The following is a 26,783-nucleotide window of genomic DNA, read 5'->3' as shown; positions in this document are numbered from 1 at the left end:
TATATTCCGTTTTCCTAACTCTCCCTTGAATGTGGGCTGATAACAGGAATAGGTCTATCCTTGAGTATGTTTTATGTCTAGTCGAGTAGTATGAGTATTCCTTTTCTTTTGGGTTTTGTTTCCTCCATATGTCCACAAGTTTCATTTCTTGCATTGATTTAATTATAAATTTGGTTACTTTGTTCTTCCTGTTAATTTTTTTCCCCGTTTTATCCATATTTGGATCCAAATTCAGATTGAAATCCCCTCCTATTAGTATGTTCCCTTGCGTATTAGCTACCTTCAAAAAGATATCTTGCATAAACTTTTGATCTTCTTCGTTAGGTGAATATATATTAAGTAGATTCCAAAGCTCTGAATATATCTGACATTTTATCATAACATATCTCCCTGCTGGATCTATTATTTCCTCTTCTATTTTAAATGGCACATTTTTGCTAATTAATATAGCCACTCCTCTTGCTTTTGAATTATACGATGCTGCTGTTACATGTCCTACCCAATCTCTCTTTAATTTCTTGTGCTCCAATTCAGTTAAGTGTGTTTCTTGGACAAATGCTATATCTATTTTTTCCTTTTTCAGTAAATTTAGTAGTTTCTTCCTTTTAATTTGGTCTTCATTCTGATTCTTGATGACCTTCTGTAGAACTGTGTCCTTTTCTGTTTCAGCTGGGATATGCTTGGATTTCATGTCAGATACGGGAAGAGATTCAGTGATCAGATTACATGGAGATTCACATCTGTCTCTGTAGAACTCTCACTTTTCACTCTGTGTTGTTGCCCTGGATAACATCAGCTAACACAATAAGTTTCCCTGGTGTGTCCACCAATTCAAAGTCATAACATTGTAGCTTCATCATCACTGAGATTTTTCTTGATTATTACCATTAATGTTTTGTGGTCCGCCTCTGCCACAAATGTTGGTAGACAGTACACATAACAATGGAATTTCTCGAAGTCCACAGAACAGAACTAGACACTCTTTCTTGATCTGTGCATATCAACATTCAGATGTTGTCATCATCCTTGATATGTATGCCACTGACCTCCAATCTTCTCCCACAGCCTGAAGTAGTATTCCATCTTTTGAAGCCTCCATGGATATTTTCATCCTTCTGGATGCATCAAAGAACATCAAAAGTATTGGTTCTGTAGTTAGAATGGTCTTCAGTCATCCCCATTCTTCCTTATGGTTGAATTCATATTTGTCCTGTAACAATTTCTTTAGGTACACTAGTTAGAAGATAGGTTTGTTTTGAATTTACCAATGAAATTAATCATTCCCAGCGATCTCAATATGGCTTTTATTTTGTCAGTGGGTCTGGGCATCTTTGAAATTGCTTTCATCTTGCTCCTTCATCTGGCTTTACACCTGCCTCTGACAGTTTATCTCCCAGAAAGGAGATCTCCCTTCACACCAAACTGACATTTTTCTCTGTTTGACTTTAATCCATATTTCTGGATGTGTTGTAGCACTTTGATGAGCCTCTCTTTGTGTTGTTCTTGTGTGGATCCCCATAAGATCATGTCATCCATGTACACACGTACCCCATTTATGCCTTCTACAAAGTATTCCATTATCCCAAGGAACACTCCCAGAGCTGAGGAAATTCCAAAAGGTATCTTCAGACAGGAATATCAGCCAAATGGTGTGTTAAATGTGCAATATTTTGTTCTTATCATTATGTAGTTTTATTTGACAGCAGCCCTGGATGCATTCAATTTAGTGAAAAACTTTGCACCAGTCAACTCGCTTGCAATTTCATCCATGGTTGGAATCTGATAGTGTTCCCTCTTTATATTGGCATTTAAGTCTTTTGAGTCCATGCGCACAGGTAGGTCACCATTCTTCTTTTTGACACATACCATTGAATTCATCCATTCTGTGGGCTCCTCCACTTTCTTTATGATCCCTAGTGGTGTCATTCAGTCAAGTTCCTGCTTGAGCTTTTCTTTTAGTGGCGCTGGAACCCGCCTCGGCACATGCACTACTGGCTGTGCATCCTCTTTTAACTGTATTTTATAGGTGAATGGTAGAACGCCAAACCCTTTGAAGATGCCAGCAAATTGATCCAATATTTCCTCTACGCTATTCTGTGCATGGTCACTGTTAACGTGGTACACCTTCTTGACTAGGTTCAAGTCTTCACATACTTTGTCATCAAGCAGTGAATAATTTCCATCTGGGACTACATTGAACCAGAGGTGGTACCCTTTATCTTTAACTTTCACCTTGAGTCTACTTGTACCTTTTGTGTCCATGCTCTGTCCATTATATGTTTTGAGCAGTACAGGATTTGCATGGATGTACGGCTTTATCTTCATGGCCCTGATGTTGTGTTCAGAGATCAAATTAACCTTTGCCTCTGTGTCTAACTTGAAAGGAATATTTGTTCTATTTCCATGCATTGGCACAGTCCATTTATTTTGCTCGCCAATGTTCACTTCCTGCATCACCATGCCCATGAAAAGTGCATCACCGAGAGCAGTTCCTTATATAGTGTGTACAGTGTCTTTTATAGTGTCTTCTATAGTGTGTACACTTTTTCTTCTATTCCATTGAAAGTGGGGGGAGATTCAAACAAGAGGACGGGGATTGAGATTGAAGTGTGAAAAGTTTAGGGGAAATGTTAGGGGAAATTTCACGGTGATGGGAGTGGGGAATGAGCTTCTGGCCGAAGTAGTAGATGTGGGTTCGATTTCAATATTTAAGGAAAAATTGGATAGGTATATGGACAAGAAAGGTATGGAGAGTCATGGGCCAGGTGTGAGTCAATGGGACTAGGTGGGAAAAATGTTCAGCATGGACTAGAAGGGCTCTGCTGTAATTGTTATATGGTTATATGGTGCCTTCCATAGAGTGTACTCTTTTATTTCTGTTCAATTTCCGTTTGGAAAAACATTGCTTTACATAGTCATTCTGCCCTTTGCATTTATTACAGACTTTCCCATTGCTTTGGTGCATGTTTAATGCCGCATTGTTTACAATTGAATGTCTCTCCAGCTTTTTGTTGGTTCCTGTATCTCATTTTTTTTAACCTCTCACTTACTTATCAATAATCCTGAACACAATTTGATCACACATCTTTGAATCTTGCAACAGTCCAAAATTGCATGTTCTTGCATTTAGTTTTAAGTCTGTTTAAAAAGGTATCAAAGCTCCCTCCCTGCAGCTGTGAGCGAAACACATACCTCTCGAAGGTTTAATTTTTCTTTGGTGAATAGTGTTCAAACTTCATGATAACCTTGTTGAATTTGCTCTGGCCTTTTGGCGGTGCAAAAACAAATGTGTTGAAAACCTCTAGAGCTTGAAGTCCCACCACAGTAAGTAGCAGTGCAATCTTCCGTGTACCCAATTGGCTATCAATTCCAATCACTTCCATATAAAGCATAAATCTTTGCTAAACAGCCTCCACTCATGGTCAGTATTTCCAGTCCAATTTACAATGTTGGGATATTTTAAACCCTCCATATTTTCTCTGCTGATAATGACTGTTACACATTATGCACACTGTGGGTTTTTTTCTTCTTCTTCCTCTCCTGTGCACTTGGTTGTTTCTTCCACTCTTTGTATCATGTGATGGTTCTTTATAAAACAACAAAATTTATTAACTAAGCAACCAGCACTAAAAGCAGAACATAAATATGCAGACCTCATGAGAAGGGAACTATCTTGAATCTACTAAATGTGCAACAACATTAAAAAGATGCAACATTCCCCATATAATACATACTCCGTCTCTGACTCATCCTGGTGGTAGCACTCTATCACTACAGAACTGTCCAAGCAGACCCTCTAAAGCAAGCATTTTTCTCCCTTGACTCGATCATTTCTCTTCTACTTCGATCCCTTCCCACATATCAATCAGTCTGGATTCCCTCTGCCACCTCAGCAGTTTCTGATTTCCTGGCATCATCAACAGGACCCTGGCCAGGGCGGGTGGGGGGGGGGGGGGTGGGTAGAGAGTATACACAAAAGTCAAATGCTGTGATTTTACTAAAAAGCACTGAATGCTGGATATGCCTTTACCTTCTATGGACACTGTGAGAACTGAATTCCTCCAGCATTTCTGTGTTTTTACTCTCTTCACCAGGGACATACAGGACTTTCATTTCTTTTAAAATAGAGGTCTAACCAGTTCCCTTCCACCACCAAATTCATTCATCTGGCTGAATCCATGCTCACATTATATTACTTCAATTCTACTCACAGTTCACGAGGTGTCACTATGGGCAATTGCATGGGCACCACTCTACACCTGTCTTTTTGCAGTATGTACCTTCCTCCATATATTCACAACTTCATTGACACCATTTCCTGGACCCAGGTAGAACTGCCAATTTCCACCGTGCTCTCATCATCACATGGTCATTCTCTGACTTGCCTCTCCTGGATTTTTCCGTCTGTATTTCCATCTCAGGGAATAGGCAGACACATACATTCATCACAAACTTCAGACTCACAGTGTTGCCTGGATTATAATCCCTTCCACCCTGCCTGCAGTAAGGATTGCTCTTTCCTCCCAAGATCTCATTCTCTGTCACATTTGCACTTGTAACATGCACCCAATATCAGGACTGGCCATTTCTGCCAGCCATCCATTCAGATTTTAATTTGGGTATTGGTAATAGTTTGACCTGCTTAGCACATTCTACAGCCTTGTAAATGGCAACACATAACAGAGACAAAGAAACATAATTCAATTCTAGTTACCACCTTCATTCTTTTAGCCTTTCCAAGATTATTTTATTGTCATGTAGTAAAATGGAAATGTCCTTCTGCCTCTCTACCATAAAGCAAAGATTCGCTATCAGCAGGAATTTCCCAGCGCTCCTTACAGTTAGAAAAAGAGAAGCAAAAGAGAGTCACCCCAAAGACTCAGAGTGTCCATGGATTCACCTCCAGTGCAAACCTCTGATGCGATCAGGAAGCCTCCAGCACCTTCCTGTGTTCTGGTTCTGATACCAGGTACCCCTTCACCCGCTCTCTAGCCAGTCTCCAGCAGTCCATAGCCTGGTGTGAGTCCCTTGACTGCAGTTGCCACCAGCCTGCAGCCTACGTGGGTTCCTCACCTCGGGTCAGAAACAGAGCCTCTCGCTGGTCCGTCACTGTGATCAATGCTCTGTGCGTCATCTCTATCAGAGATATTACCTTATTCCACTCATCTTCCTCTCCCATTAAAAACTCAATTGATTTCCATCTCTCACAAGTTCTCTTCAATGGTCTCAGACCTCTCTCTCTCTCTCTCTCTCTCTCTCTCTCAGCCTAACCTGCTGAGTGTTTCCAGCATTTTAAATCTTTCTCCTTGGTTTTTGATAATTCTTCCTAACTGCTGTATTTCCCTGCTGTTGGTTATTTTTTTCTTTGATGAGTACATGTTTGGGGGAATTTCCAGGTTAAAAGAAAGATCATTCTTGACGATGATAAGATTCACGTACAGAAAGCAAGCTGGGTTATCAGAATGAAATGATTAAACTGTTTTGAGGCATTATCCACTTCACGACAGTTTTTCTCAAAGGCCGATTGCTGAGAAAAAAATATAATGGGAAAGGAGATGAGTGAAGGAATGGATGGTGAAAGATGTGGATTAGTAATGTTGATTTATATTGCCAATTTTGAGTGTCATTGTTCATGGAGATGTGGAGGTAGCACACAGAGTTTCTGCTACACTCCTTGATGTAGTATGAACCATGTCATTTATAGGCCTTTCTGTCCTCTATGCCAAAGAGTCTGCCCCTTTTCACCCCAATATTAACCATGAGAAAACCTGACACCCTTTCTCCAGCATATCTCCTTCCCACAAACCTCTTGTTCCTCAAAGCAGCTGAGCTGTCAACTGCTAGAAGACAGATCTCCGTGTTAGGAACACCACCAGAACTGACGCTACCTTTCCAAACCCACCCCACTTATTTTACTAAGGTCCTCGAAGGAAACTTCAATGGATTAGAGTAGCCTTGGGTAATATTCCCCTTACCTTATTAAACCAACAAGAGGAGAGTTCAGCTCCCATTCAATAGATTTATCATATTGCTACATATAGCTTAACTTCACATTTATTTTCTTCTTCTTGGCATTAACTGGGGAGAAACAATCATCTTCAGGTGGTGGAATGGAACTTTATTATTTTCACAAGCAAAATTAATAAACCAGCTGACATATGGCTATTCACTTTACTGCTCTTTTCCTCCATAATATATGGTATCAAAAGCAAAGCTGTACCAGGGGAGTTTTCCCTGCATCCTGGCCAGCGTTTATGCCTTCACCAACACCACAGTTACAGATTTTCTGCTTACTTTATTCATTGCTGGTTTGTATGAACTTGCTGTGAGCAATTTAACTGCCATATTTGTGGAGTAAACAGTGATCAGGCTTCCAAGTAATTTATTGATTATGGGATGCTGTGGGAATGTGAAAGACTGCATAAAACTTCTTTTCTATCTTTCTAAACTAACTTATCCATGTTGTAAAACAATTAACTAAAATCAGTCTGCAAAACGTTCAATTTGTGCATGAATTCAACTGCACCTCACAGTGGCAACACTCTAATAGAGGCTATATCCATGACATTTTAATTCATGGTTCCAGATGTGCCATTTGGACATTCAGAAGGACACGGTATGCATGGTAATAGTGTAAATCATTATGAAATGCGGATTTAATGCCTGCCTTATCAAAATGGACTGCAATTCTCCACTTATAATAGGAAATAGGAAGCAAGCTCTGAACGGTAGTAAGAAACCCACCAAGTCTTCCATCCTGACACAAAGCCAAGCCACCCACATCTCAACCTACTTGTTACAGTGTCACACTTCGCAGGTTGCACCATTCATGATAACTCAATGGCTTCTAATTTGAAGAGAGGCGAAATCATGTGAAATCTGATTCAGTTTGAAGTAGGGAGTATTAGGGTGCTGTGACTATTGAAAATAGTTTGCGATTGTCACCAAAACAATGCACCCACACAACTCATTCCTTTCAATCCCTTTCCTTCCAAAGAAGACTGCCTCATCTAATATTTTAAGTAGGACTCCTGAGACTGCTCCCTTGGGTGCTGGCATGGAATCAAAGGGCTGATTGTTCTCCAGTAATACCATTTGCAGGCTGCACCACAACAGCTGAAGGCTTCTGGAACAGAAGGAGGAGGAGAAGGATGTTGAGTTCCCGGTGATGCCAATTTGCTGAGGGTGATTGAGAGGGGAAAGACACAAATCACTAGCTCCCAATCCCACAATTTTGTTGTCCAAAAGTTTTTAAAAATCACTGCAAGTACTGCAAATTCAATGGGTTATGCACCCTGCCGAGTATCTCCAGCATTTTCGATGTTTACATCTTCCTTTTGAGATTAATTATCTCAGGTTCATTAGAGGAAAAATGAAAAAGGTTGAATTAACAGATCGACATGGTAAACATTTTTAGGGTCAAAATCAATTCTTAAACTGGAACAAATATTTCCCTTAATGAAAATTCCTGGTGTCTATTTTCCATATACAGTAAAATCCCATTATCCAGAATTCAAGGAACTGGCAACCTCAAGTAACCGGCAAAAAAAAGAGGAAATTTTTAAAATTAAAATAAATAAGCATTTAAATAAAAGTTTCAAATTTTAAAAGTAAATATTCTCTGAAGTAATACAAAAACCTTTGGAGAAGATGGGAGCAAATATTCAGCCAGTAGAGTATCTAGGACAAGCTTTGGTCATAGCAGCTGTTTGAATTAAGTTTTGTGAAACAGCAATGGATAAAGAGCTGGTTGATGCCACTCACCATTGGGGTGGTTCTCTTAAAGTGTCTCCTTATCCCTGTTGAGTAAAATCTTTACCTTTATGAGTATATTATTCTTCTTTTCTTTGGCTTGGCTTCGCGGACGAAGATTTAATTATATTAATAAGGCTTTATCTGTAAACTTGGGGGAGTTAATTATCTATTCTATTATTGATCCTCTTTCAGCCAGCTCCGTGCAGGGGGAAGGAACCTGCAAATGCAGCAACAGCTACATTTTTTCAAAGAATGTGTCTAAAAATAAAGTTAGATTCTTCAAGATTTATTTATTCGTGCAAGTGAAATTTGCTCAGTGTAAGAACAGTATACAATTTATTCTTAATGCAGCTGTATTAGTTAGGCATTGAAAGAGTGAATCTCAAGCAACTGGAAAACTCACTTACTTGGTCTCTACCGAATACCAGGTGTTTTACTGAATCTTCATCTATTTTATGACAACTGCAGTTACTTCCTCAATAGATTCTCCCATGTTAATACCAGTCTTTTCCTTTGCAGTGGAATATTTTCTAATGGCCAGGCATGACAGGTCAGGCAGCTCTGGTACAGTTTCAGAATATACCATTTCAGCAATCTGGTTGGCATGGCAAATGGGCAATCAGTGCAATTGCCAACAACACCTATTCCGAACAGTCAATTAGCACAGGGGCACTGCCATCAATACCATCACTGTTGGCCAAAATAGTGGAAGTGATGAGTCAGAATACAGGATGGAGATCATTGGAGGATAACAATTGTGTTGTTGTAGATGGTTCGAGAACATTGGTGGAGAGGGTTAGAACCTCAAATTCCTGGGAGTCTAAACAACCTTCCATAGAGTCAGCACAGAGAGGCAACTGTGAAGGCAACCCACCAACAACTCTACTTTCTAAAGCATCTGAGTAGAGTTGGCGTGTCATTAAATACTCTATCAAATTTCAACAGGTGCACTATGAAATTTATACTGACTGGTTGCATCGACCCTAGTTCAGGAGTTTGACTGGCCAGGAATGCAGAAGGTTGCAAACATACCCAGGACCATCATACTGATGTGAGGCATTGCCTCAAGAAGGCAGCCAGCATCATAAAGGACCAGTATCATTCAGGTCACAACCTCTTTCTCATTTCTACCTACCAGTAAAAGGAACAGAAGGCTGAAGTACCTCTAAGATTAAGAACAGTTTCTTTCCAACAGCTATCATGCTCTTTGACTTCCCCTTCTTACATTAACCATGAACTACTCCGACACCACAAAAATCACTTGTTTCTTGCACTAAGGTAACTGAATATTTATCTGTCTTTCATATTTATTAGCTTGTTATTATTATTGTAGTTGTTTTTCCTTAAAATATTTATCTGGCTGCAGCAAATAAAAATTTTGGGTGCACATGCACGTTGTACAATGTATATGAAAATAACTCATAATCATTATCCCTGTCAAGGTGACAGCAATTGGGAACATAAATGCTATCATGGAATCAGAGGGTGACAAGTTTGTCTTCACGAGCAATCTGTTGGATGGTTTGCAAATTCTTCAAAGCTCCTTTGAACACTGTAATCTAGACCCTAAAGGCAACACTTTGATCCTGAGTAGTAGCAATCTAAGCCTCCTCTTCTGGTTTATATATTAAAGAGTATTTTTCCAGCATCCCAACAGAAACTGAGATCACTAGCACCAGATGCTGATGCAGTGTTGGTTGTTATAGAGCTGAAACTCTTGGGATGGTTCAACTCATTTGGCAGGGAGTTGGGCACAGGAAGATGGCGCTTGCAAAAAGGGATCAAGAGAATAAGGCATCACCAGAGCAAGGGTTTTTTTTGGAGCAGAGCTAAACGAATAGATTACATGAAGTTTTAATGCAAATTCATAAATGCAAGGAGCATATTGAGCAAGATTTGTGAGCCACACGTTAAATTACTCACTTGGGATTGTGATGTTGTGGCAATATACAGAGACCTGGCTAAAACAAGGGGAAGAAACAGATTTTAAATACTCCCAGATACAATCAACTTGGGGAAGATAGGGAAGGGAAGATTGAAGGCGATGGCAGCATTTATTCAGGACAAGATAGCAGAGCTGGGGAGAGAGAGAGAGAGAGAGAGAGAGAGAGAGAGAGAGAGAGAGAGAGAGAGAGAGAGAGATAAAGGGTATGCTGGAACAATCAAGAACAGAAACTTTGCTTAATTGCATTGTAGATAAGTGCTTCCAGGATACAAACCAGCAAATAAGATATTGGGAAGTAAACCTGCAAGGACATTGCAGAAATGCTGAAAGGTTACACTGTAGTGAGAACAGAAGACTTGGGGGCAAAACTGTAAATAAATAATGGGAGGCCTTTTGAACTGAAGAAATTTCATCTGCTATCTAGATGCATTCCCTTGAGTTAGCAACATTAGAGTGCAATAGATGACTAAGGACGTATGTAAAAGGGATTCCAGAATCAGGGGTTGCAGTCTCAGAATAAGGGAGTGAACACTGAAAAGAGATGAGATGAAATGTCTTCACCCAGAAGGTTGTGAATCTTTGAAATTCTCTATTCAAGAGAGCTGCAATTGCAGAAGCATCCAAGAATTTTGGATGTTAAGTAAATAAGTTAACATAGAAAATCCAAATTGTCTAAATCTACTCTATTCCTTACATTCCTACTTACTATTTGCTTGTTTGAGTGAATGCTTAAGACCCCACAATTGTATACGCAGAAAGCAAAAAGGATTTAGCTAATTTCTCAGAATAAATTCTAATCTTCAATGAATATGTTTTCTATTTCAGTAGGGACCACACATTCACTTCCATCCATGGCACACTCATCCTTCCACCCCCTTAGGCACTTCCTGCTGTAATTGCAGGAAGCCTTTCCTCTTTGGGGTTTTCTGACAAGGTACCTTTTAAGCCATCTTCTCCTGTTAGTGATTATTCTGTAGCGCATTGGGGAAAAAAATGAGGCACCCAATTTTTGGCTTCTAATCAGATTCCCAAATGCCTCCACTTCCATATGCCTTTGTGTCTGACTCAAAAGTGTCTCTACCCCAAATAGCTCTCCAATGAGGCAGTAAGTGATTGATTACCCTCAAAAAGAGCGCATGACCCTGCGCTTATAACCCACTTTACTGTGACCATCCCACGTTGCGAGATAAGTGCATATAGATCATGTTTCCACAAGGGAACCTCCAGTTGATGAGAGCATGACAACTGAACCTACCAGTTTGTACTCCTTATTTTCTGGAGGCCATGATATGAAGAATTTTTGCTGGATACAAACACCTCAGCAGATCCTTGGGAAATGAACACTTTAAGCCTGTCATTATTCAATCATCAACCACTTAAAATACAAGAGCAGTACTGCACAATTTCCAGAATTTTCTCTCTCAATTCCCGCATCTTCAAGAATTCTATTCAATTTACAATTAACATCTGTAAACAGTGAAGGAACAATTGATTCGAGTAGTTCCTGTCATCGTGTTATAAAGGATGCAGTATTTATTTTAATTTTTATGTATACTGCATTTGGATACTCTTGATTATTTTGTCTGAATTTGAATCCTGGACAGACTAGCTTCACAAACCTTATTTTCATGCGATTAGAGCAGCTGCATCAAAACTTAACAATTCCTTGAAGTAATGGATACTTGTATTCAGAGCTCAACAGCTTAGAAATTTGAAAGTCAACTTGTCAGGCAAAAAAATTATGTGCCTAAAAATACAAATATGTGCATTAGAATAAAAAAATATAATTTAGAATACTTCAAGTAAAATTGAATCATTTTCAAGATAAAAATTGTAATGCAAAAGTCCCCTTGATGGTCAATTGCTTGAACCAAATCAGACTCACATTGTGGTGTTTAATAGCTTTCTGCTTCTAATGTAAAATGTTTTTTTAAAATTTGTTCTCCTTCCATTTTCCAGCCAAAATTGTGGCCGACCATTGACTAGACGATCTCTTTTACAACTATTTTCAATTAGTTTTCTTTGGAGGGTGGCCTGGTTAGCATAACTTTTACTGAAGCAGCAACCTGGTTAGCATAACCTGGTTAGCATAACCTGGTTAGCATAACTTGGTTAGCATAACTTTTACTGAAGCTGCAACCTGGGTTCCAATCTGGCGCAGTCTGTAAAGAGTCTTTACGTTCTCCCTGTGTCTGCATGGGTTTCCTCTGGGTGCTCCAGTTTTATGCTCAGGTTACCTCTCACCCTCCAAAAATGTACAGGGTTTGTAGGTTAAAATTGGTGTATATTCGCTGGATTATGGGCCAGAAGGGTCTGTTACCATGATGTATCACTAAATTTAAAAACAAATAATTTAAATATATTCAGATTTTCCACCCTACCTAAGTGCAAAGTCGTGGGAGTGTGACACGTTCCATCTTTCAGTTTAGATATCCAACCAAGGCCCAGTGTTCCATCACAGAAAGCCACCTGGCATGATATGAAGAGGGAACTGTAAGTTCTCCTGAAATTCTAGCCTATGCCTTGGTCTCAGCAAATATTGAAAAAGGAGGTCAATAATATTTTCAGATGTTAAGAAAATCAAGAGAAGTGGGTGACTGGAGGAAAGTGCCGCCATGTAAATGATCAGCAAGGATCATTGAAAGGCAGGGAAATTAGGTGCAGGAGGCTATATAACGTGTTCCTGCTTCCATTTTTAAATTTTATCTCACCTTGTGTGATAATACGATGGTTTATTTCATTATTGTTCAAGGTCTATTTCTGTGGGCAGCATCGATGCCATAGCTTACAATTAAGCTTAATGACATTTCAAAATTCAAAGGCAGTTTAGCACCTTGGAATTATTGAAGTAAAAAATATAAATGCAAGTCTCATTTTCTTTATAATTTTTTTCTTTGAAATGAGCCGTGTAAACATAATACTGCAAAACTGCACAGCTCTTGTTGCTTTCTGAAACAACTTTACTATTCATTTTACAATTTTCTGTTATTTTCCCCTGCTCCTCTTCCTCAATAAACAGATACAGCAATGACTTAGAAAATTTTTCTTTGGCTTGGCTTCGCGGACGAAGATTTATGGAGGGGGTAAAAAGTCCACGTCAGCTGCAGGCTCGTTTGTGGCTGACAAGTCCGATGCGGGACAGGCAGACACGATTGCAGGGGAAAATTGGTGGGTTGGGGTTGGGTGTTGGGTTTTTCCTCCTTTGCCTTTTGTCAGTGAGGTGGGCTCTGCGGTCTTCTTCAAAGGAGGCTGCTGCCCGCCAAACTGTGAGGCGCCAAGATGCACGGTTTGAGGCGTTATCAGCCCACTGGCGGTGGTCAATGTGGCCATAGAAAATACCTCAGCGTTTAAAAACAATCTAACAGTGTACTTTTGTTTAGCTTCATCTTCATTTCCCTATATGTTAATGTTTGCTTCTTTAAACTGAAGTCAATACTATATTTTAAATTTTAAATTTAGACGTACGTCATGGCAACAGCCCATGAGCCCGTGCTACTCAATTACACACAATTAATGTACATCCATGGTATGATATGAACAGGAGGAAACCGGAGCACCTGGAGGAAACCCATGCGGACATGGGAAGAACATACAAACTCCTTACAGACAGCACGGGATTCAAACCCCATTCACTGGTCATTTTGGTGAAGCATATTTATAAGCCTCTTTTCCACTGGCACATTGTCCCATAAATTAACAGGGGATTAACTAGTACAGAGTCCAGTAGTAAAAGAAAACAGTCAGCACGTCAGTGTCAAATGACATCATTTCACGCCGTGGAGGGACGGTGTCTACCCCTACTAATATCCCTGGCGTCACTTGATGCCAGTGTGCCGATTAAACCAGTGGAAAAAGGACAGCAGAAAGTCACCCATTTCCAGTTGAAGGGAGAACACCTCGATCCCTGGGGAAGCAGTCACTGTCCCAGTCACTGTCCCAGTTAAAGGTGGCCCAGTGGAAACAGCACAAACGGCTTCATTTCCGGGACACTGCATGGCTAATTTACTGGGATGCTAGTGGGGAAAGGAGCTACAAGCTTGGACAGTATCAGTCATTCATTTCTGGAGTTACAAAACAATCTGGAATCTTTAAGCTATCGACATCTTGAGGATGGATGGGAAATCTATTACTGGTGGCCGCACGCACCAGTTTATCCATTTCTGAAGCTTTATTTTATTATGTAAATATGATCCTCCCATGAAGAGCTACATGTGGCATTGTGCCAAAGGATAATCCCCGCGGTAATAATGACCTTCCAATTTCACTCCAGCTGTCTGGGAGGCAAGTGGAAACAGCTTGTTTCGTCATACACCATTTAGTGTGAAAAGGCCTACACTTTTTATTTTAATCAAGGCATTCATTTGAATGCCATTGCATTTTCATGCATGCAATCCAACAAAAGTATTTTAAGTTCAAGCCTCATTTTCATACTTTAATCAATGAATACAGCCATAAAAATCATAATTTGGGAAAAATATCACTTGAAAATAATTGTAAATTTAGCAGAAGCAATTCAACAGTGAAATAAGAGTTTTCTCAATGACTTAGACTTGAGCGTACTCCTTTGTATTCCTTGATGCTGAGTATGTATCTTACCTTTGCTATATAAAGTGCACTGTTTGACCTGCTGAGTTTCTCCAGCATCTTGTTTTTACATGTACTCCTTCACAACATTGCTTTTTAAAATGACAGTGAGAACATGAGTCCTTTTATCTGCAACAAAAAAAAAGCAAAGATAAGATGGCCACGAGTTAGTGAAATGGAAGGATGGTTATCCATGAAATATAATTCATGGTAAAATAATCATATTTTGGGAGGTGATGTACCTCTGGGGTAATACAAGATATCTTGTCGCAAGTGGTAAACAAAGCCATCTTCATGTCATATTATAAAAGTTAATCGGTAAAACACAATTGTTTAACCATTAATAATGGTTGACAATTACTCTGACGATAAAATTTCAAAAATTAGCTGCAGGACTACCATATATTTTGGCATATAAGTCAACTGGCAATTTTAATGGTTTTATGTTATATCCAGCGTATAAGTTGACCTGCATTTTTCCGGCTGTCTGGGCCTCCCAGGAACAACCCAAAATATTTTAAAACACCCCATTCACAAGTAACAAAACTGTAAATTAAGTAAGTAAAAAATAACCACCTCGGCCTACCAGGCAGCAGAGGCAACCTCATAGTCCCAGGTAGGAGTGGTTATGGCAGTGCCCAGCGATGGGGAGGTGTCGGGGAGAAGCGGCGGTGGGGACGTTCTGCCAGCAACAACTAATACGCCAAATCGACATCAATCTGTTTATTTTTCAGTGAATTTAAGGTCTTAAAAGTATATCCGGTGTATAAGTTGACCCTTCCTTTTCGAGAATTTTGTTTACGTTTTCACGACTCGACTTATACGTCAAAATATATGGTAAGCTTATCTGACTGAAAATGAAAAGGATATTTTTTTTCAAACTTGACAATCACATTACTTGCTCTGTGTTCGAGGATTATGAAGACAGATGGGAAAGAAGAGGGTCAATAAAATCACCCCTATATTTGGTATTCAGGCATGTTAACATTTTCTCCTCCCCAATGGGATAAAGTGAACATTTGTGAAAATTTAATCAAGCCCAGATGGGATCCATTACCTTTCTTTCAAGCAGTCACAGGGTTTAAATGTACCACATAGAGCGCACAGCAGATTTTCGGCTGGTGTTATTTTAATTAAGCCTAGTGAGAGCATATTAGGATAATTGCCAGGAACTCGGCCAGACAGATCCCAAACATTCTTTGTATGGAGGAGAGGGGCCAAGCAGAAAACTCACCTGACCTCCTCCAACTACTGCCCCTGTTTGCCTCGTTCATCACTTTCTCTGAACCCAGGAGTCTGACTGCCTCCTGAACTTGTGCTTCCTTTTATGCCCTTCATTGCGTTGATGCAAACGACTGTGGAATTATAATCGAAGAAGCAACAGAGCACCCTTCTTTACGGAAACTTTTTTTGTGAAATGTGTCCTAATTCCCTGAGGCCTGTCTCCGCTCTCATGGCCCTTTGACTACTGTCAAGACTGTCAAAGTGCTTAAATCAGCCATGATTAAATGACAGAGCAGACACAATAGGCTGAATGGCCTAAATCTGGTCCTAAGTGTGTTGAAAGACATTTAAAAAATGAGGATAATACTTACTTAAAATTAAAATTAGTATTTATATAAAGCTATTAAGATTCAGTAAAATAAAGACAAAAGAAACAAAACCCACTTTTCTGCAGAAGCTGAAAATTTGTGGACACAGAGATAGGCTGGAAGGACTTTTTGCAGTCATTTTCGTCCATGTTTCGAGTCGGGACCTTTTATCGAGACTGATTTTTATTCATTTAACGAGACATACCTGCACTTTCTAATTCATTTCACGACACAAAATTCCAATAGTTTGTGTCAAGCTAATCAGCCAGATACAAAGTGCATCAGGTCTCTCAGAACTGCATGTGTGAGCTGTGCCCCAGGACTCCGAGCTGACTTCAGGGGCTTAGGCGGTCCACTGGGAGGTCAGATCTGCCAGTGTTGACTTCCGGCGTGTTCGTGATTTCCGCGAGCCCCTGCATAGGGGCGGAAGTCAGGCAAAAAAAGCGTGCCTGCGCACATTGGCTTGCCTGCAATTCTGCACAGAATGACTAGCTGTTGAGCAACCATATTGAATTGCTATCTTTGCACTGTTAGAACCGCATTACAGCTAGCCATAGATTTAGGGTCATACAGAATATGCCCCAACAATATAGTTTGGTGAAAGCTTTAGGAAATTAGAAATATAATACAAAATTAATTTCTGGGAAGTATCTGCAAGTGTCTGAAAAGTTAAAAAATTCTGCAAAGTAATAAACCAGGATAATATAAATACTATATGGGTATTCAAGACCTGTCAGACACAGGCTTATTACAAAAGATAAACAAAATAATTAGGGATAAGATCAGTCGTTTGGAGGTGTTGAATCGAGAAAAAGTCAAACATGAGATATATCAGCCTTCAGGCTAGTCAACAACCTTGTCAGTCACAAAGCAGCTCTGTGTTACACACAAAGTGCCTTTCAGGAACATTTGCTCATTATTCCAGCACTGACTCTTGAAGCCTTAAACCTTGAGTGCACTCTCCAGGAAGTGAGTAATGTGAGAATGAAGTAAAAACTTCATTTTTATTCTGAAAAATATCCTCTTGAGAAAGTCATTAAGGTATAATTTTCACCTCCACGTGCAGTTCAATAAGCCCGTGCTTCTCACAAATTAATTTTGCTGACTAAAAGCGTCACAGAATCTTATAACAAATGCGAAATCTGTATTAAGTTGCTGATAACTAGGCCAGCAAACTGATACAATAACAAATATGCAATGGAGTTATGAATAATTTTACTAATAACTTCTGCCGTCAGTAGTGGAGATTGATTTTGACTTGAACTGCAAGCTCATGTTTGTTGTGAATTGACTGCTAAAACATGCAATGATGTCAGGGAGAAATTATGCTATTATTCATTCCGATTGTATTTTATCATTCCACCTCAGAGATGGCTTGAGCTCATGTGAATCTTCTGTCATCTCATTCTGGAAATCAAACAAATTTTAAAAAGTGCATTCCTGGGAGTGAAACCTAATACTGCATGGCAGAGGAAAGGATCATTCTCTCACCTCAGAAACTGAGATCACACATTTTTGGTTTCTTTGATCTTTTCTCCCATCTTCCTGGCACACAATGAGCAGATAGTGAAGAAAGAATTCTGCAGAGGTTGCTCTCTCTCTCTCTCCCCTTGAGTTAATTCAGCTCAGGATTTAATCCATTTCCAGCATGGGTTACAGGGGACTTTGGGGAAAATCTCATCTGTAACTGAGGTACCTTGACATCACCCCCACCAATCTAATGCCAGTACAGTTAACATGGCGGTTAATGCAACACTGTTGCAGTGCCAGTGAATCCTGCACTGTCTGTAAGGAGTTGGCACGTTCACCCCACGTCTGTGTGGGTTTTCCTCAAGGGCTCCTGTTCCTCTCACCCTTCAAAATATATCGGTGGTGCAGATCAGTCGGATGTAATTGGGCGGCACGAACTCATGTGCCAAAAGGGCCTATTATCATGCTGTATGTCAAAAACAAAATCCCTTTCTTGCTTACTTTGACAGGAAGAGAAACCTAATTCAACGTCATGATAGAGTTACATTGGCGAGTAGGGAAGCACCAATTATCTCTTTCAAGGGTTTCATTGCAAGTTAAAAAACACAGATGCAGAAGTCAGATTTATTCACAACTCAACTTGCAAACTCCTCCTCAATTAAAGTGGGAGAGTTGGCCCAGATCAGTCAAGTGAGAGTCTGGTGTGGTTGTACTCATGGTTTCATTCAGATTTCTCTTTCACAAACTCTGGGTATGACTTGTCACACTGGCCCAACAGATTCATCTGGGATTGAGGCACAACATAATACAGATGGGAGGAAGTGACCTTTCAAATGCTTGACATTAACTCCTGACCCACTGAAAGTTCATGGTATAAGATTAAACATAACCTTCTTATTAACCCTCAATGTTCTTTTTCAGCTGACAAATCAGTGCCCTCTATTTTGAACATTTGGTTGCAGTAAGGACTGAAAGTAGCAAGGACCCAGAATGTACCTTGTGTGACAGATTCAAAGTCCTTCAGCAAGAGTGATTTAGTAGCACCACAACCAAGAAATATGGCCATGCCTTAAAGGACATTACAGCCAGACTGAATCTATAGCAGGTAGTGAGCAAGGCAGAAAGCTACTTTACCTCATCTTCACCAATTTACCTGCAGCTATCCATTATGGCACTGGTAAAAGCAACTACTGCACAATCGTAATGCAGACAACTCCTAACTTCATGCTGACGGCCAATCTGTTTATAGCTCTGCACATATATTAAGTAGGACAGACAGGTCAGATCTGCCAGCCCAAGGCACTTTGGAACTCTTGGGGCAGCACAGTTCGCGTAGCAGTTAGGGCAATGCCATTACAGTGCCTGCAGCCTGAGTTCGAATCCAGCGCAGTCTGCAAGGAGCACATACATTCTCCCCGTGACTGCGTGGCTTCCTCCAGGTGCTCTAATTGACCCCAGCTTTCAAAAAATCATATGGGGATTGTAGGTTAAATGCTGTATTTGTGCGGCACAGGCTCATGGACCTGAAGGCCCACTTTCTGTGCTGTACATCTAAATTTAAATGTAACCCCACAGCACGATTGTGAACTACCAAACCTGTAACCGCACAGCCTGGTATATCCGGGTATATCTTTCACTCTAAATTACTGTCAAACCAGGCATTCACCTTGGTTTAATGAGAAATGGAAAGAAATTCAAGTACTAGCACCTGACTCATTTTTTGATTAGATCAAAAAGCCAGTCGAACAAAACTGGAAAATCTAGACTAATTCAGTGTTAAAAAGATGCTGCGAAATACCATTCAATTTCTTGGTGGGATTACTCAAGACGGCAGAAACAGCTCAGCACTTACAGTTTTAAGAGAGACATATGAATGTTCAGGGGATAGAGGAATGTGGATCATATGCAAGTAGGAGACCCTTAGTTTAATTTGGGCATCATGTTTGGTGCCTACATACAGGTGGAAGGCCTGCACCTGCCCCATACAGCTCTAAATAACTGCCACCTTTTCATCGTTCCCAATATTTTTGACTGAATTATGATATTTTGCTGTCCTTCTGAAACTTAGGCTTGAATTTCTCTGGGTCAGAAGTTAGGGAGAATGTACAAATTCCTTACAGAATGGGTCAGAAGTTAGGGAGAATGTACAAACACCTTCCCTGGTGGCTGGCACTGCAACAGCATTGCACTAACCATGCTGAATCCTCCCAATCTTCCAGCCTACCACCAATCTTTGTCAAATCATATAGTTAACTTTTCATCCTTAACTTCCTCAGCCAGCCACGAATAGACCATCCCTCTCATACACTACATTCCAACAGTGCTGAGCACAGTCTCCTCCATGAGATTGAGTGTGTCCAGGACTCCATCTACTTACCTTTATCCTGATTAGCGGCGAGCCATGCTGTCCTGAAAAAGACAGGGCTGTGTCAGCGTTGTGGTCATCACAGGTGAAGAGCTGAGATTGAATGTAAGCTTTGAGATTCATATGAGACTTGCAACGGTGCTGAGTGAAAGTATGATTACAGCATTAGATAGAAGAAAACAATTATAGGGAATCTGGCAAAAGAGTGAAGTTAGAATAATAGTCCTTAATACTTATGAGGTGTGTGAGAGGCTGGTGATGCTGTGGTGGATACGGTATTTTAATGCGTCAGAGTCCATCAACTGGCCTTGAATTTGCATTTGAAATCACTGAACTTCTCGATCCAGCACCTCATATTTAACTCGCGCCATTGGTCCACCAAGATGATCTGGTTCCAAAGTCCTCTGAACATACATCTGTGGAGAGCATCCAAGCCCAAGACCATATAAGTTACAAACACAAATTCTTGCTTCCATCTCCTCTTTCAAAATATACAAAGCTATATCACCATTTTAATGGTTTCTCAGGACCCAATTTCTGTGTCCGTTCCCATCTGTTCCACCCACAAGCTCTCTGCTTTTGAGAAGAACAGACAAGCTGTTCTTCAATCCACTTATTGTTTTGGCAACTGACGCATTGCAAGTGCAAAAAGTTACTTCATCGAAGTTAGTTCCTTGTCTCTTCCAGTGAGCGATGCAACAATAATGTAACCAAATGGGAAATTAAGAGTTGTGATTACAATTACAGAGATAATTGAATGAATGGGACAATAATTTTGTGAAATCAATGCACTTTCACAGGTGATCCATGCTACTAATCTCAAGAGTGGTTAAACGAGATGCTACTGTCAATGTACGCCATGGTATCAAAATAGGGCATTTAATCTCCAGTTAATCTGTAACAAATGATGCAGGTCTATCATTGTGTGCAAGGAACTGCTGTAATTTCTTCTCTTATGCTAGTTTGGCAATCTAATTCCTTTGGACTCTTTTGTCAGAGACATAAAGCTTGCTGTCTTTGGAGTGGAATATCACTGAAAAAAGTACCTCAATGACACTGAGGAAAACTACAAAATTGCCCACATTTATTTTAAAGCATTCCATCACATGCATGAGAAAGGTCAGATATCCTAACAGTCTTGCAACTCCCTTCTGCACACTCCCAATGTTGTATCAAGAATTGCTTTTGCCTGCAGCGTCCTGCTCTGTTTTGAAAAAAAAAACCAGACAGACTCAGACGTAAAACCTCCAGAGACAGGTAGTTGGATTCATACAAATATTTTCTAGGAGACAGTCAAAAGAGAAATACTTCAGAGAACCCGTGAGTAGTGTTTGATCAAATCATGGTTAGAGAACACCAACACTAAGCAGGAAGCTCCACGTAAGACATACAATCCTTCAGAACACTATTCATCTTGGAAAAGGGGGAATCTCTCAGGGATTACAACATTCACAAGCATTCTTTTCATTTTTTACTACAGTTCATTTGTTTAAACAGAAACACAGTTTGGAACTTTGAAAATGAGATGTCATCTCGAGTCATTGTCCTTATGACCAAAGCCTTTCAACTCATTCTGAGAATTTCTCCTGAGATATGGTCAGCTGAGTTACATTCCTTCTGTAATGGACACGTAGAATTCAGACGGTCTAATTGGACTTGGAATCTCCCTTCCCTGCTAATCTCTCTTTAGCCATGAAGGCATGTGAGGAAGTGGAATTCGTACCACCATCCTAAAGGATGAAAAAAAACACTAAGGTCTCACCAAAATGGAAGACAATATTACTAGCCACAAATCTAAAAATAATTCCAAACTTAGAGAATGACTATGATGGATTCATTCCAGAGAGCAGCCTGGATTTGCTGAAGTACCTTTCTATTCTGACATCACCAATCACAGCCAACAAAATGGAGATGCCAACTTACTGAAAGTCTCTGTAGTTAATATTTCCTTCAATTGACAATCACTATGAATGCTTCCAGATAAGATAGATTTGGCCTATTGTGCCAATATTGCAGTATCCTTTGATGCTCTTTGGTAGTCTTTTGGTGGGGGGGGGGGGGTAGACTCCCTTAGAACATCATCAACATAATGCCAGAGAATGTCCCATAGTTGCAGAACCACTTTTAACCACAAGGTTGCATGGCTTCAGCAACATCCTGTCCTCACTCTTAATCAAAAATATGTTTATCCTTCCCTCATTCCAGAACCTCTGTCAACTCCTGGGGGAAAAAAATCAGACTGATGGGTGGGTGCAGAGGGCAAGAGAAAGTATTCAACTATTTCACGTCCATTTTGCCATCCAAGTGCTGTTGATCATTCTCCCAACTTTCAGCTGTTGTGCAGACAAAAAAATAGAGACCAGCTGTCCATCGTTACCTTGCAATTCGGCTCACATAACAACATCTTCACAGCATCTATACTTTGTGAGGTGTCTGAGGAGATTCGGTATCTCACTGAAGACTCTCGTAAACTTCTACAGAGCACACTGGCTGGTTGAATCACTACCTGGTATGGAAGGGCCATCTCTTCCAGGACAGGAATAAATTCCAGAGGGTTATTAACTCAGCCTGCAACATCACATGCACCAGACTCCACTCCATCGAGGACATCTGCAGGAGGAGGTCTTAAAAAAGCAGCCTCTATCCTCCACCACCCAGGCCATGTCCTCTTCACTCTGGTACCATCGGGTCAAAGGTACTGGAGCCTAAAGACAAGCACTTAGCAGCAAAAGGACAGTTTCTTCCCCATTGCCATCAGGTTCTTGAATTATCAATGAACCAAAGACACGGCCTCACCTTGATTATTGTTATTAATTATTTAATAATGTCGTAAGATTATTATAATATGTACGTTTGCACTATGAAGCTGGCACAAAACAGTGAATTTCATGACTTGTTCATGATAATAAATCCTGATTCTGATTCTGAACAAATGTCAGAAGGTGAAACTCTTCAGAGATCTTGGTAAATTATTTTTCCAGGTATAGAATGGAAAAATAGTGGACCCTGTGTAGGCTGCATTTAGCATGCAATGCTCAGTTCTGATCACCACTCACGTGTACACAGATGGACTTAAGAACATACTTGAGTATTAATGACTTGCTCAGATGGATCAGAACTGGAAGATTGCAGCTATCAGATGATTTTCTGAAAAGGAGAGAAGAGACAGTGGACTTAAAAATAATGAATCAATGAGATGAGACAGAGAAATGGGAAGTGGCTGACATGAAATGTAAACAAAAAGAGCGCCTGTTTGGACCAAATGGCCAGTGAATTGGATCTTCCATCCATTTGACAAATGTTCCACATTAACCAAAGGTACAGAATTATCAACTATCTCCATCCCCTACTGAATATGATCCTAATATCTCAGTTACATTCACCTCTAGCTACAGAAATCAGCCCTGTTCACGAATCTCCTCCAAACCCATGAAGAAGGCAACCCCCCCACCCCCCCCGCCAGATTCCTTAACTCAGAAACATTTAAAAATAATCTTAAACAAACAATTGTTACCAATTTACCTTTCAAAATGAATAGATTGATAATTAAAATAAAATAAAACAAATGCAAATCTTCCCAAAAAAATACAGTCATCATTTGTTTGAATAAGAGAAGCCTTAGAATGATCATTAAAATGAATCGGCTGTACCACGTCTAAGCAGGTTGGGAATCTCAATAAATTCCTCCCTCACCCTTGAGGTGCAGCTAGAAAAAGTTAAAGAATCTCAATCAGGTCTTCCACATTCACACAGGAACTCCAGGAATACATGAAGCACTCCAGATTCATACCAGCAAAATCCAGACATATTTTACGTGGATGCAAGAGATTTATATTAAAAAAATGTTTCTAAATTCAATCAGCAACTGGTTCATTTAATCATTCTGGAAAATTTGCATGGCTTAATTTATGGAATTTCCATCACCAAAATGTTTCTTCAAATGACTTCTGTTTTTTCAGCCTCCACTTGCAAAATGTCATTGTTACATTGTGGATGGATCTGTTCAGTTCAATTAATCTGGATGCTTTACTCTAAACATTGTAACTGTACCTTTGCACTTACAGTCTGCAGTTTGCTATGGGTATTGGCATTGCACATAAAAAAACTTCTTCCTGAACCGAAAGAGTGAACGAAGGTTAGACAGCAGCGTTTCTTCCTACCACACAATTCTAGCTTTGTATTAATACATTTGGGGTTATGCACGCCCACCCTCTGTTCTCCTTGTATCTAATTTTACTTAGTAGAATGCAGCTATCACTCTTTGGTTCCTCAGCAACAATATTTTCCTTTTGCTGCATGCTGCAACATTTTTTTTAAACCTTTTGCCACCTCCCTTGGCACTAACATTCCAGGCTACTGGCCTAAACTCCACTTTCTGGAAGGGCTGATGACATGTTGATGCTAGCAATATCACACACAGCCAACCTGCTCTGAAGATGATTTTGTCCCTGTAAAATTCTGCAGGGACTCAGAATTTCAGGGAATTCTTGGTCCATCCTCTTGCTTCACTTCTGCGTTTAAAGATCAAATTTCCTTATTTTGGGAAGGTAGTTATTGTTGAATTAACTGACAGACCAGATTGTTCTTAAGCAGATGGCAACACAGCAGATAACTCCCTGAAACAAATAACCTTGATCTCGGAGCTCCTGAAATGAGCTTCAACAGATTCAGTTCCTGTAAGGCTTAAAACCTGGCATGGAATATTGATTAGAAATGTCCGAATTACCTCAGAGGTAAATATTTTGCAATTCCATGACTCAATTCAGTCCCAACTTTTAACATTGACCCTTCAATCAATTCTTCTGCCTTAATTTTCACCCTTTTTGCTGGCATGATCCAAATTTTCAAACACCAGTCCTGGTATTCACAGAGCCTTTCTATCAGCTTCCTTCCACCACCCCCCCCCTCCCCCAGCCCACCACACAGTGACCATCTGTCCTCTCTTAATCCTGACTTACTTTCATCATTTTTGTCGAAATCTGAAAGAGCTGCTCACAATGACAGGAACACCAGAAGACAACTCTCTGTGTGAATTTGCCATGAGGTTTTGATCATACTGTGCAGTTGATTAGCCTCTCCCCTCTGGTTGAAGAGATCATTATTTAAATCTAAAAAGTGCAAGTTTTAAAACCCTTCATTTTAATTCATTGAAACAAAATGTTCTATTCCAACTCCACTGAGATATTCCCCCAATATGTGACATGATTAAACTATATATATCATATGAGTTTTAATTTGATTTCATGTGGTTACATGTAGAATGGGAAAAACAGCCACCTTCTTTGTCACTATGTGTTTCAATCTTCCTTTAAACAGTAAAATTCCATTAACCCACAATCTATTTGGAAATTCTGATGGTACAGCATCTGCCTCTCCATGTGAGGTTTGCTGCCACTCAACAGGCTCTTGTTCCCACACTCTCCTCCCACACACTTGGGTTCCCTGTTCTTGCATTTTCCTTGCATACTCTGGGACCCTGGTTCACACATTCCCTTCCATTCACTGGGCTCCAGCTCCCACGCCTATTCTCCCACTCACTGGTTTTCCTTTGCACTCTCCGGGACCCCAGTTCACACTTTCCCCTTCCACTCTCCGGGATCCTGGTTCACACTTTCCCCTTTCACTCTCCAGGACCCTGGTTCACACTTTCCCCTTTCACTCTCTAGGACCCTGTCTCACCAGGGCCTCAGTTCTGTGTTTACCAAGTTCACTTGAAAATCTATTATACTGTGTAACGTCTGAATAAAGGGAATCAAATCAGGATTGTAATACTAGTCAAAGTAACATCCAATCATCTGGAAATTCTGCTAGAGCAGCATCACTGAAGTCCTGGGATGACCGAATCGTTGGAGTTTTCCTGTTGAAGAAATATTTACCAACTCTCACGGAATGCCATCACAACTTCCAAATAAAAATACAAACCATACGAGGGAAATTTTGATGTACCGCATAAATAATAATGTGCTCCCTAATCAACAAATGCACAGTACACAGAAATGGAGGGACTTGCCAATCCGGCAGAACTCCAATTTGAAAAGTAATGCCCTTGGGATATAAAGTTGACAGGATGAGGAAATGGTGATTGGATGTTGCACTTTTCCATCTTTGAAGAAATTTAGCCTCATTATATGAAAACTTTTAGTTTAATTTATCAAATCCCAATGGAGGAAGAGAAATTATGAAAATTATTGAAAAATTATTCAGACTTACAAAATCTCTGTAGTTGAAATATGAGATAAAAATGGTAAATATGTAAGCCGTTTCCAAATACCTTGGCATCTAATTACTTAAACAGGTGTAGAAAGATTCATATGTTTAATGGACTAATTATTTTTTCCTCCAGTAAAGTTGTTTAAATATTTTTATAAATGTAATTGCAGGGTATGTGAGATGAACATCTTTCTTTAATGATGGTTTGATGTTCAATAATTCAACAGTATGAAGAGGAAATCAGCAAATACAGCTGGGGTGTAAACAATCAACTGACTTGAAAATGTAGTCCCTGGACTGGGATGGTTCAATAACGTTTATATGAATATAGTCATACAAATAGCAGTGGCAGGGTATTTTGGATTACACAAAGGACCAATTAAGAGTGGCACAGTTAGCGTAACGGTTAGAGCAATGCTAGTACAGCGTCAGCAACCTGGGTTCAAAACTGGCATCGTCTGTAAGGAGTTTGCATTTTTTCCTTCTGGCTATGAGGTTATTTTCCGGTGCTCCAATTTCCTCCTATATTTAAAAGATGTACAAGGTTAGTAGGTTAATTTGTGGGTGTATTTGGGTGTGTGGGCTTGTTGGACTAGAATGGCCTGTTACCATGCTGTACCTCTAAACATTTACCCTTTAAAACAGTGCACATCAAACTCCCCTCCTTTTAGCTTTGTGTACATATTTCAATGTGCAATGCTCAATTACTTTTCTTTCATTTGAAGTGTGCCGACACTAAGAGATTCTGTTGTGTTGATATCACTTGGACCCATTTTTCAATCAATAAATTTATTTCTTTTCTGCAGAAATGCTTTGCAATGTTTTCATTATTGATTTGAATTTTTTTTTGACACCTCTTTGA

The sequence above is a fragment of the Narcine bancroftii genome, chromosome 11, assembly GCF_036971445.1.
Source record: "Narcine bancroftii isolate sNarBan1 chromosome 11, sNarBan1.hap1, whole genome shotgun sequence".
Taxonomy (NCBI): domain Eukaryota; kingdom Metazoa; phylum Chordata; class Chondrichthyes; order Torpediniformes; family Narcinidae; genus Narcine; species Narcine bancroftii.
This window is presented reverse-complemented; position numbering follows the sequence as displayed.